Genomic DNA, 12,663 nt, shown 5'->3' on the forward strand with positions numbered 1-12,663 from the left:
ATTACCTCTTTTTCCTCCTCCTCCTCCTCCTCCTCTTGCTTCTCCTCCTCCTCTGCTTCCTTTATGACTTCTTGAACCATATCCAACTCTTTTTCTAATGGCTTTTCCCCAGTTTCCAACATTCTCACCATTAACCTGGCTATTTTCTGTAGTTGTGTAGTAGAAATTAATGTCAGCATATATAGTTATAAATTACGTTGGTTCAAATACAGTATTTATAGATTACCTTCTTGGAATCATCACCACTTCGTGTAGTTTTCCCAAAATACTTAGTGATACCAACATGCGTCGATACCCCTCTCACACGACCTGGATGCTCTGCGTTGCCAATTGCCCTAGCAAGAATGTCATCACGTCCTTCAGGCTTTCATTTTTCTTCCTGTACCTCCTTCTCACAGATCCTCTACATACACATAAAACCATTAAGCAACTCACAATTATATAACTCCGACCACCAGTGGTAGGAGTGACATATTTATTCAAACTTACAATTTTCTCTTTGATGTCCTTATCATATTCAGTTCCCGTCTTTCCATTCTTAGGATTGTGACCTTCCACCCAAGCGTCGTGACGACTGAATTTTCCAAGCTTTGCCTACAATTCATTCATCACATTGATATCCTCTCAAAATATGTATGATTACTATGAACATATATAACATCCGACTAAAACACCTAATAGTCTAATACTATAAGAATTATGTACTTACAAGTTTCTTCTTAATCAATCTATAACCACCTTAGGAGCCGTAAAAGACGGCCTTGTTCTTTGAAATTTTCGCCTTGTTCCTCTTACTCATAGCCTTCATCAAATAAATTATATCAAGAAACGTAAGCATGACCAAACACTAAACTAAGTATACTTCTTTACTTATTATTATTAAGTTACCTTAAACTTGTCAGACTGCCTATAAACGATATAGCTATCCCAATGGTCTTAACTGACATACGGATACTTATTTGTTGGTGGTTTCTTGTTCATCTCCCCGGTTTCCTTATTGAACAAGTGCTTCTCAGCAAACTTTAACTTCAAAGAACTGAGGGCTTCCTCTGTCTTTTTTTTAGGTATTTATCATAGTTTTCGGGGACAACGTAAGCTAACTGCATATATGATGAGCATAGTTGGTACACGTGTTTCAGCTAATACACATATCAAGTAATAATTTAATTTCAGCTAAAACATTTATTATTGTATATACATACCTTTATTCTGTTTATTAGCATAGTGTTCCGTATTTTACTCAGTTCACTGATACGTGGCATACCGAGAGGCACATACTTTCTTACACAACAACCAATCCAACTCGCAAAAAATACCCGACATTCTCACCATATGGCAGCCTCGTATCTTTATCCCACTGTAAAGGATTAGGTATCTTTGAATTTATTGCTTCTAGAGAAACCCTGTGGCGCATTCGACCCGCAGTGTGTTGCAAATTATTCTCATCACCTGAGTCGTCGCCTGATGCATTTCCTGTTGGAGCTTGTGTCCTCCACAAATTAGTGTGATAACATTTGTAAATCTCTTACAGGTTCACAAGGGTATACTTCGTATTTTAATCAGTTGATTAATGATTACCTAATAACGGTTGGCTTGCTAGAAAGTTTGACGTTATTATCATACAGATGGCGGTGATCAACTGGTCCCTAAAGGTCACACCTATAGGATGTGTTTGAGAGGTGTGGTTATAGAAATATAATCACATTGATGCCTTATATGACTAAATAGTTAGTCAATGTGTTGATGAGACAATTATTTAATGAAGATTAAATAATATTAGTTGAGACGAATTAACTGTCAATTCGTAAATTGAATATAATAAGTTATATTTAATTAAATGTATGTAATGTTAGCTTGGACGAATTAATATGTTAATTCGTAATTAAATATAATCGGTTATATTTAATATCAACAAGATGAATGTGTCATAGTGGCAATAGTGAGGGTACTCAAACCAAGAGGTCATGGGTTCGATCCTCACTAGATGACAATTTATATTTAACACATTTTATACATTTTTGGAAACCGAAAATAAGGAATTAAAACTCCTTATTATCTCGGTATATGGGCCGAAATTAGGAGATGAGAAATCTCCCTATGGACTTCTCTTTTTCGGTTATAAGAAGAGGAGAAGGGAGAATTTTTCTGACCTAATATTCTTTTCCCAATTCTTGCCTCCTCTCATCGGTAAAACACAAAAACCCTAAAATTAATCTGTTGATTTGGGGATCGATTCTATCAAAAGAACAAGGGCATATCTCATATCATCTTGGGTGCAACTGATAGGAGAATATCATTGCGATATTTTTCATAGGCCATAAAAGCTAGGACAGAAGGTTATTTCTTAATCCTTTACGTATTGTTAATGCAATTTAGTTTTATGACTCGTAATCATCACTTTATAATTCGTTATAATCCTTAATTTAAAGGGATGCATACAGATAAATCCCACAAGTGGTATCAGAGCCAAGGCCACGAATTTTATTTTGATGATTTTCATAAAATTGGATTAAACAATTTTTAGGGTTTCCAAAAAAGAAGAAAAAAAAACCCACGGCTGAAAAAAAAAAATTTATGCCGATTACATTTTTTTTTTGCAGCCGGTTTTTTTTGTTCTTGTTTTTGATGATTTAATTTCCATTTTGATTTTTCATATTGTTGTTTTAATCAGTTAGAATGATTATATGAAGAATTGGTAGTTTTTGATTTAATGAAGATTAAGTTAAATTGTAAATGGAATCGTTACCTAGATGATATAAAAATTTGTTTTTGCTATATAGTTTTGGCATATACATTAATCATGTTTCATTAATTCATATGCTAATCTCGTTCTAATAGCATCTATAAACGATTTTTGTTCATCTTAATGTTTTTGCAATTAGGGCATTATGCCGATTTGAAAAGCATCCGAGAAAAGAAAATTTTTTTTTCCTGTTACTGTTCACGTCACGGTTACTGTTCACAGAGGGCAGTTTTTTTAAAAAAAAAAATTTGTTTGTCTTGTTTCGGTTTTTACAGATAAAACCGTGTACAATATAAGAATCAGGTTGTTTTTTTAGTTTTGCTATCTTACCGAGAAAGAAAAAAAAAGGGGCTGTTATTTTCTTTCGGCCATGAGCTGAAATATAAAAAAAAAAAAAAAAATTCCTGTTTTTTTTGTTTTACCGAAACTCAAAAGAAAAAAAAGGCTTTTATTTTGTTTTTTTTATGGCCTATTATGATTATACATTAAATTTGCAATGTATGAAAAATAATTGTGAAGCGGTTCATAATTTATAGATACCTAATTATTTTAAAGCAGTTTAAAATATTGATGGATTAAATTCATATTACAAGTTTAATATGAATTAAGATTGAAATTAATGTGATTAATTGAGGAATTGTCACTTAATTTGATCAATTAAATAGGTGGTTTGGATAAAATTAATCTACATAATTAAAGAATTATGTCTTGTATGTTTAATTTAATTTTAGTTGATGCATTTTATTTTTGTTGAATGAATCGTTGAATGAATTTATTTACGTTTTTTTTGCAATCGGTTGTAATTTGTAATACTTAGTGTGGCCTTAGTTAATTATGTTTTCGTAATGAAGGAAACATAATTTTTATGTAATTATGAGATCTCGAATCTCCTTTATTTTTCTTTAGTTTTGGGTTTTGAAATTAGAATGTAATAAATAGGTTTATTATGTAAATTTATTTATTGTAATTTTTCAAAGAAGACTAAAGATGGAGATTGGAGCTCACTCCCGCTACATGGATCAAGATGGAACATCAAGACAAGCTTCTCGGGTCCAAGGATGGATTCTAAATTTGTATTTTATGTTCATTTTGATAGGATAGGCCACACTAGGACTTTATTATTATTGTTTTTACGTTTTTCATTCCTATTGCTTTTCATTCACATGATAGTTTATGCATCATTTTCCGCCTAAAACCAAACCACCTACTACTAAAATGCATGAAAATTGACACATATATGTTGTATGTTAGTTTTCATAGACATACAGATGTCACATGTTATTAAGCCATCACCTTAGTTTATTCATTCACGCATGCTAGATATTAGTTCACTTAAAATGAATTAAAACAAAGTTGACGGGATCTTCCTCTAAAACGGAAATTGAGACTAGTCTTTATAAGGGCAAACAACTATGAATCCCTTCTTCGTCGGTAGGCATAATATGACCCCTTCTACATTGGGTAAGTAGTTTGTGTTGACTTAGTTTATCTCAACATTATAGTCCGAAGAGTTTCTCGTGATTATGATGGACTAAAGATAGAATTTACAGAAATTTATCGACCAAGAATTCTAACGGTAGAATTAGCTAAAAGGCTGGCTTATCAATTTACAGATAATTGAGTCTTGGGATCATTTATATAATTCTTGAGGAAGGTCAATTGTATAAATGCATGAGTCTTCGCGTTATAACAGTATTGCAATTAGACTTAAAATCAAATCGATGCATATGTTTATTATTTATTCTTCTTTTCGTAGTGTAGAACACGTTTATATTACTGTTACAACAAATGGCTGGAAATAACGAAATCCCAATGCCGAGTGTCACACTTGGACGCGAGTCCTGGCTTAAAATTTTTATGGACAGAATGAATCAGTTCACACGTCTGAAAAATGACGGGTCCAACTTTGCGGACTGGGAGGCAGCACTACGGAATGCTGCCATTGCTGACGGTAAGCTCAAGTACCTAACTGAGCCAATACCGCCAAACCCAGGCCCAAATGCAAGAATCAACGATATTGATGCTTATAGTGACTTCGCTATGGAAGCGGGTGCGATAAAGAACGTACTCATCTTTGCAATGGAAACCAATTTGCAGAGACGCTTCATTGCCCAAGGTGCAAACAAGATTTTCACCACGCTCACTAACGAGTTCTCAAAAGCACCGAGAATCGTTACTTATGAGCATACCTGTCGCTTTTTTGATGCGAAACTCCAGAAGGGCCAACCGGTTAGCCCACACATTCTTAACATGATTGAGAATGTCGAGAAGTTGGAGGCACTTGATTGCAAAATCAGTGAGAGCATTGTCATTGACCGAATGCTTCATTCTCTTCACGATGGTTTTGCCCTTTTCAGGGCGAACTACTACATGAATGACTTAAAAAAGAGCTCATGAGCTACACTCCCTTCTCGTACAGACCGAGAAGGATATGAAATTGAGTGGGAGCATAAAGCAGGATGTTCTCACGATTTCCAACAAGGGTAAGGGTAAGGGCAAGGCTCATGGCGACCTAGCTGTAGGTAAGTCAAAGTTTAAGAAGTTAGGAAACGGTAAGAGTGGGCCTGGTGAGACTAGTGGCTCACAGGGCAAGGCAAAGAGCAAGGGCAGTGACATTGAGTGCCACCATTGTCACAAGACTGGACATTGGAGGAGGAACTGTCCCGTGTACCGTGAGGACATCAAAGCAGGCCGCGTCGTTCCTGTTGGTATGTCATCTTATATTCATATGATTGAGATTAACCATGCAAGTTTCGGAACTTGGGTACTAGATACTGGTTGTGGTTCTCATCTGTGTAATTATTTGCAGGACCTAAAGAACATCATACCTCTCGAAAAGGGTGATGTGGACCTGCGAGTCGGGAATAGAGCACGAGTTGCTGCAGTCTCGAAGGGAACATATGTAATCCAACTCCCTGGTGGTTTTGAGTTATTTTTATATAACTGTTACTATGTACCCAGTTTATCTAAGAACATTATTTCTATTTCCGTACTTAATATAGACGGTTTTGCATTTTCAATAAAGGATAATAGCTGTATTTTCTTTTTAATGAAATGATTTATGGCAAAGCAGCTTCCATGAATGGAATTTACATCTTAGATAAAACCACGGAAGTATTACACGTGAATAATAAAATTAAAGGTTGGTGACAAAGATCAAACTTATCTATGGCATTGTCGAATGGGACACATAAATGAGAAACGTGTAAAGAAACTCGTCGATAATGGGACTATTCCCGCATTCGAATTTTCTACATATGGCACGTGTGAATCATGTTTCATTGGCAAGATGACTCGAATTTCCTTCAAAGGTATTGGAATGCGCGCTAGTGACCTATTAGGACTCATACATACAGATGTTTGTGGACCTATGTCAATTACCGCTAGAGATGGCTATAGATATTTTATCACTTTCACGGACGATTTAAGTAGATATGGATATGTCTACTTAATGAAACATAAAAGTGAGTCCTTTGAGAAATTCAAGGAATACCAGAACAGGGTTGAAAACCAACTGGGTAGAAAGGTTAAAGCACTCCGTTCAGATCGGGGTGGCGAATATCTTTCGAATGAGTTGGATCAACACCTTAAAGACTGTGGAATCGTTCTACAGTTAACTCCACTTGGAACACCTCAATTAAATGGTGTATCCTAACAGAGAAATCGAACCTTACTTGATATGGTTCGATCCATGATGAGTCACACGGTAGTGCCTGATTCATTATGGGGTTTTGCTCTTTTGTTAGCTGCTCTTATACTTAACCGAAGTCCGACTAAAGCTGTCGACAAGACTCCATATGAAATGTGGAAGGGAACGGTACCTAACTTGTCCTTTATTCGGGTTTGGGGCTGCGAGGCTTATGTCAAGTGGCGACACGAGGATAAGCTCGACCCGCGATCGGTCAAGACATACTTTATAAGTTATCCAAAAGGAACATTTGGTCATTACTTCTGTTCGCCTACCGAACATCGAGTTTTTGTTGCGGCTAGTGCGACGTTCTTAGAGAAAGAATTTCTCGAGAACAAGACGAGTAATAGAACCTTCGAGCTGTCGGAGATTCCAGAACCAACAACCGAGAAACGGATTGAGGAAGTTGTTCCTCCAACTGATGATACGGTTAATATTCCTGAGGAACCTAGGAGGTCGGGTTTAGTCTCTAATCCTCCGGACAGATACATTAGTATGGTCGAGGAGAATGACGTTTTACTCCTAGAGAGTAATGAACCCGCTACCTATAAAGGTGTTATGGCTTGTTCCGACTCAAAGCTATGGCTCGAAGCCATGCAATCCGAGATGGACTCTATGTATGAGAATGACGTATGGGATCTAGTTGATTTACCTAATAAGGTAAAACCTCTACAGTGCAAATGGCTTTACAAAATAAAGCATTCTGTAGACGCGCAACCAGATACCTATAAGGCACGACTAGTGGCAAAAGGTTTCACTCAAGTGCACGGAATGCATTATGATGAGATTTTTGCACCTGTAGTCATGCTACGTTCCATTCGGATAATCTTAGCGATTACCGCTTTTCATGAATGAAATTTGGCAAATGGATGTGAAAACCGCCTTTTTAAACGGTTATTTGGAGGAAGAGTTGTACATGGTGCAACCCGAAGGTTTCATAGATCCTGAACACCCTAAGAAAGTATGCAAGCTTAAGCGTTCCATTTATGGACTTAAGCAAGCTTCTCGGAGTTGGAATCATCGTTTCGACCAGGTGATAAAAGAGTATGGTTTCACTCGATCGGTCGAGGAACCATGCTTATATATCAAGTCGAGTGGGAGCAAGATTGTATTCTTGATATTGTATGTCGATGACATACTCTTGATTGGGAATGACATTCCTCTCCTATCATCGGTTAAAGAATGGTTGAAGAACCATTTCCAGATGAAAGATCTGGGTGAGGCACAACGCATTGTGGGAATCCGTATCTACCGAGATAGATCACGACGGACGTTATCACTTAGTCAGGAGTCTTACTAGGATAATGATACGTGCATTTTATATAGTCTTTTTAGCCTATTTTATGCACGTATTTATATGCTTTTATCGTGGTTTTATGCTAAGAAATGCCCCGAATATGCTACTTTGGGTTATTTTGTCTTATTTGCAGGAATGAACCCAAAAGTAGTGAAATCAAGTCTTTTACCGTCCGTTTAGCATGCATTTGTAGGAAGAGTGAAATTGGAGCGGGAATGTAGCTATTTTGAGATGCGCAAAGAAGAAAGATAGCTAGGCGAGCAAGGGAAGAACTTCAAATTGCTAGTGCCTGCTTTAGAGAGCCATATCTCGAGTTCTACAACAGATATTCAGGTGATTCCAATTGGAGATGGAAGTTTATCCTCTTCGCTTTCCAATGCCACCGGAATCACCCTGTTTGACCAAGTAACGAAGACATGGCAGCCGTTTGAAGTTCAGTGCGCAAAGTAGGAAATGTCGCTGGAATCTACTCGATCGAGTAGATTTATGCTCGATCGAGTACTAGCTACAGCGAGAAGGATATTGTCGAGTATAATTAGATTTTATCTTATGCTTATATTATATTTAGTTAATAATAATGAAACTACTTAGGGGGCGTTTGGTTACAGAAGGGAAAGGGAAAGGAAATAAGAAAGGGTAAGAGGGGGAAAGGTAAAGGATTACCTAAAACTTAACTAGTTGTTTGGTTACATCAGGATTTGGTGTACCGGTAGTGGTTTAGGTGGAGTGGTTATGGAGGTGGTGATAGTGGTGGTGGCGGTCGCGTCGTGGTGGTGGTGGTGGCAGTAGGTTGGCTGTGGTGGTGGTGTGGTGCCGTCATGGTGGTTGTGGCGGTGGTGTTGTGGTGGTGGTTTATGTGGGGTGGTGTTATGGTGGTGGTTTATGTGGGGTGGCTGTGGTGGTGGTGGTGGTGGCGATGACGTCATGGTGGTGGTGGCGTCTTGGTGGTTGTGGCGGTGATGTTGTGGTGGTTGTTTATGTGGGGTGGTTGTGGTGGCGGTGGTGATTGTGGTGGTGGTGGCGATGGCGTCGTGGTGGTGGTGGTGGTGGTGGTGGTGGTGGCCTCATAGTGGTTATGGCGGTGGTGGTTTATGTGGGGTGGCTGTGGTGGTGGTGGTGGTGGTGGTGGTGGTGGCATCTTGAGGGTGACTGGTGTGGTGGGAGTTGCAAGTGTGGTGGTAGGTTAATAAGGTGGTTGAAGGGTAACAGAGATAATGAAATCTGATACCTTGGGGGGTGGGGGGTAAGGAATTAGATGGATTGAGGGGTAAGGAAGGGAGTTTCATTCTCTTTGTTTGTGTCAAACAAACACTAATAAAGGAAATCAATAACATAGTTTCCCTTTCCCTTTCTTATATACCTCCAACCAAACGCCCCCTTAGTATAAATAAGAGTAGTTTAGACCTAAGAGCATATCATTCATTCCCTGGAGTCAGTAGAGGGGACGGACGACTGCTTTGTTCTTCATTTCTCTATTTTTCGGATCAATTATAATTTCTCTTCCCTTATTCTTATTCATAATTAGTTTGTTCCTAATCTCTATTACTCTCGTATTTAATTTATGCAATTCATTCTTGTTACTCCTTCTGTATTATGCCTCTTTTAATTAATTGCTTATTTATTCTTGTTATTTGTTTCATCAATATGCGTAGCTAATCCTCTTGCTAGGGTTAGGGGAGTCATGAAACGATGATTTAGATTAATTAGATCGCAGATCCGTCATATTATCATGTTTATGTTGCAATCACTACATATAACTTTAATTAGTTGATTGAGTCGACGCAATTTAACTAGTTAATCCGGTAAACCTTGACCTGGACCGAAAGGTTGGAAGGGGTGAGACCTGTAGTGAACAATAGGATACTTTAGTGAGGGCGAAAGTCAAGCTAATAGTGTTTTAGGGCGAATTGAGACCGAAAGGAGATATTCGTAGCCCCTTAGACCGGTATATTGACCAATCTGTGACCTTAGCTATCTTTATCTGGCTTACTTTGACGACCTGACACCCTAGTCTTCTCCCTTATTGTTTAGAACTTAATTTCCTTCTTATTTCCTCTCTTTTAATCTCCTAATAGTTTAGTAAAACAGTTTAAACCCCATTTTTGTGAAATTCCGACAGACCGAGTTAAACAGATAGATAGAAACTTAGCCTCCCTGTGGAGATCGACCCTGCTTACTGCTAGCTATTAGTTAGTTGTACTTAGGTATTTATTTTTAATACTAAACGACGGTATCAAATTTGTTTAAACTGTTTAAACAAAAATGGGCTAAGTTGCTATCTATCTGTTTAACTCGGTCTGTCGGAATGTCACAAAAATGGGGTTTAAACTGTTTTACTAAAACTATTAGGAGATTAAAAGAGAGGAAATAAGAAGGAAATTAAGTTCTAAACAATAAGGGAGAAGACTAGGGTGTCAGGTCGTCAAAGTAAGCCAGATAAAGATAGCTAAGGTCACAGATTGGTCAATATACCGGTCTAAGGGGCTACGAATATCTCCTTTCGGTCTCAATTCGCCCTAAAACACTATTAGCTTGACTTTCGCCCTCACTAAAGTATCCTATTGTTCACTACAGGTCTCACCCCTTCCAACCTTTCGGTCCAGGTCAAGGTTTACCGGATTAACTAGTTAAATTGCGTCGACTCAATCAACTAATTAAAGTTATATGTAGTGATTGCAACATAAACATGATAATATGACGGATCTGCGATCTAATTAATCTAAATCATCGTTTCATGACTCCCCTAACCCTAGCAAGAGGATTAGCTACTCATATTGATGAAACAAATAACAAGAATAAATAAGAAATTAATTAAAAGAGGCATAATAGAGAAGGAGTAACAAGAATTGAATTGCATAAATTAAATACGAGAGTAATAGAGATTAGGAACAAACTAATTATGAATAAGAATAAGGGAAGAGAAATTACAATTGATCCGAAAAATAGAGAAATGAAGAACAAAGCAGTCGTCCGTCCCCTCTACTGACTCCAGGGAATGAATGATATGCTCTTAGGTCTAAACTACTCTTATTTATACTAAGTAGTATCATTATTATTAACTAAATATAAGATAAGCATAAGATAAAATCTAATTATACTCGACAATATCCTTCTCGCTGTAGCTAGTACTCGATCGAGCATAAATCTACTCGATCGAGTAGATTCCAGCGCACATTTCCTGCTTTGCGCACTGAACTTCAAACGGCTGCCATTTCTTCGTTACTTGGTCAAACAGGGTGATTCCGGTGGCATTGGAAAGCTAAGAGGACAAACTTTCATCTCCAATTGGAATCACCTGAATATATGTTGTAGAACTCGAGATAGGGCTCTCTAAATCAGGCACTAGCAATTTGAAGTTCTTCCCTTGCTCGCCTAGCTATCTTTCTTCTTTGCGCATCTCAAAATAGCTACATTCCCGCTCCAATTTCACTCTTCCTACAAATGCATGCTAAACGGACGGTAAAAGACTTGATTTCACTACTTTTGGGTTCATTCCTGCAAATAAGACAAAATAACTCAAAGTAGCATATTCGGGGCATTTCGTAGCATAAAACCACGATAAAAGCATAGAAATACGTGCATAAAATAGGCTAAAAAGACTATATAAAATGCACGTATCAAATCTCCCCAAACCAAACCTTTACTCGTCCCCGAGTAAACTAAAATGCAACTAATTGAACGGAAGTGATAACTCAGAGCTAGCTTAACTTGTCTACTTAAACCAGTTTAATGCAACAAAAACTAACAGTTATAGCTAAGCAGTCAATACGCAAACGAGTTATAAGCTGTTCAGAAATATAGCCAACCTATCGACCTTGCAAGACCAACAAAATCGGACTCTCTCGTGGTCACTCTTCTCTCATGAAGCAAACGGTGAATGTTATATGTAAAAGAGAGAAGGAAAGACAGTCACTCACCTAACTGCGACCTGCATAGCATGCATGCAACAAAGATGAAAGACAATTCAAGTACTAATGCACACACTCCAACCGATAATGTCCGTCACAGCCGAGGGCTTACAAATAATTTGGGAATAGTGAGGTTCAGGTGAGAAAGGCAAAACATGTTATGGAAATGTGGAGGTAAAAGCGTCAAGCTAGTTCCTAACAGGACCATAATGAAACCATCCGAATCTCAACTGACTGAAAAACTAAGCACAAGTGCCCTTCATTTGGCACAAAACTCACTAAACTCAAACACAATCTCCTCAAAAATATAGAATAAGAATGGAGGAGTCAGACGGTCACAAACTTCCCTTTTTTAATACCGTCTGAATGGACTAACTGAAACAAAACAACTTTTCAAACTTTCTTTTTTCTTTTTCTCTTCACTGTACACGTGAATGGCTTCTCCTTTTTTTTCATTTTTCATTTTTTTTTTCTTTTTTTTTCTTTTCCTTTCCTTCACGTTTTTCCTTTTCCTTTTTCAATTCTTTTTTTTTTCTTTTCTCCTTCCTCTATTTACACCAACTCCATACAAAAGATACGGGCCAAACTGCAAACAGAAAACTCATACCACAAAAGACATACTAACTAGCTTGACTAGGCAGGCTTAGTTTGGGATGTAGCTAACGGGTCAAAAAGGCAAGTTTTGGCTTATGTGGAGCTAAATGGGTGAAAAATATAAGGAAAGGGAAAATTTGCAAGCACCTCCCTGCATGTGACACCAACCACAAACCCGAATATGTGCATTTGACGAGAAATTGAATGTCATAAAAGTGCAAAAATAATGAACATGCTATGCAAGGAGTACTACTCTCAATTCCTACATGAACCGGTCATGAATGTCACCAGTTATAAGGCTCTAAAACTCAGAAATTGTAGAGTAGGTTGCCAACTTATCAGGTCAAGTCTAAACAGTCAGCTAAATTTGAACAAAAAACTCGTAGATATGCGCAAGACTCAGCTAATAACTGTCAATAAAGTGCAAGGCTCA

This window comes from Silene latifolia, chromosome 1, assembly GCF_048544455.1.
Source record: "Silene latifolia isolate original U9 population chromosome 1, ASM4854445v1, whole genome shotgun sequence".
In the NCBI taxonomy this organism is placed as follows: Eukaryota; Viridiplantae; Streptophyta; class Magnoliopsida; order Caryophyllales; family Caryophyllaceae; genus Silene; species Silene latifolia.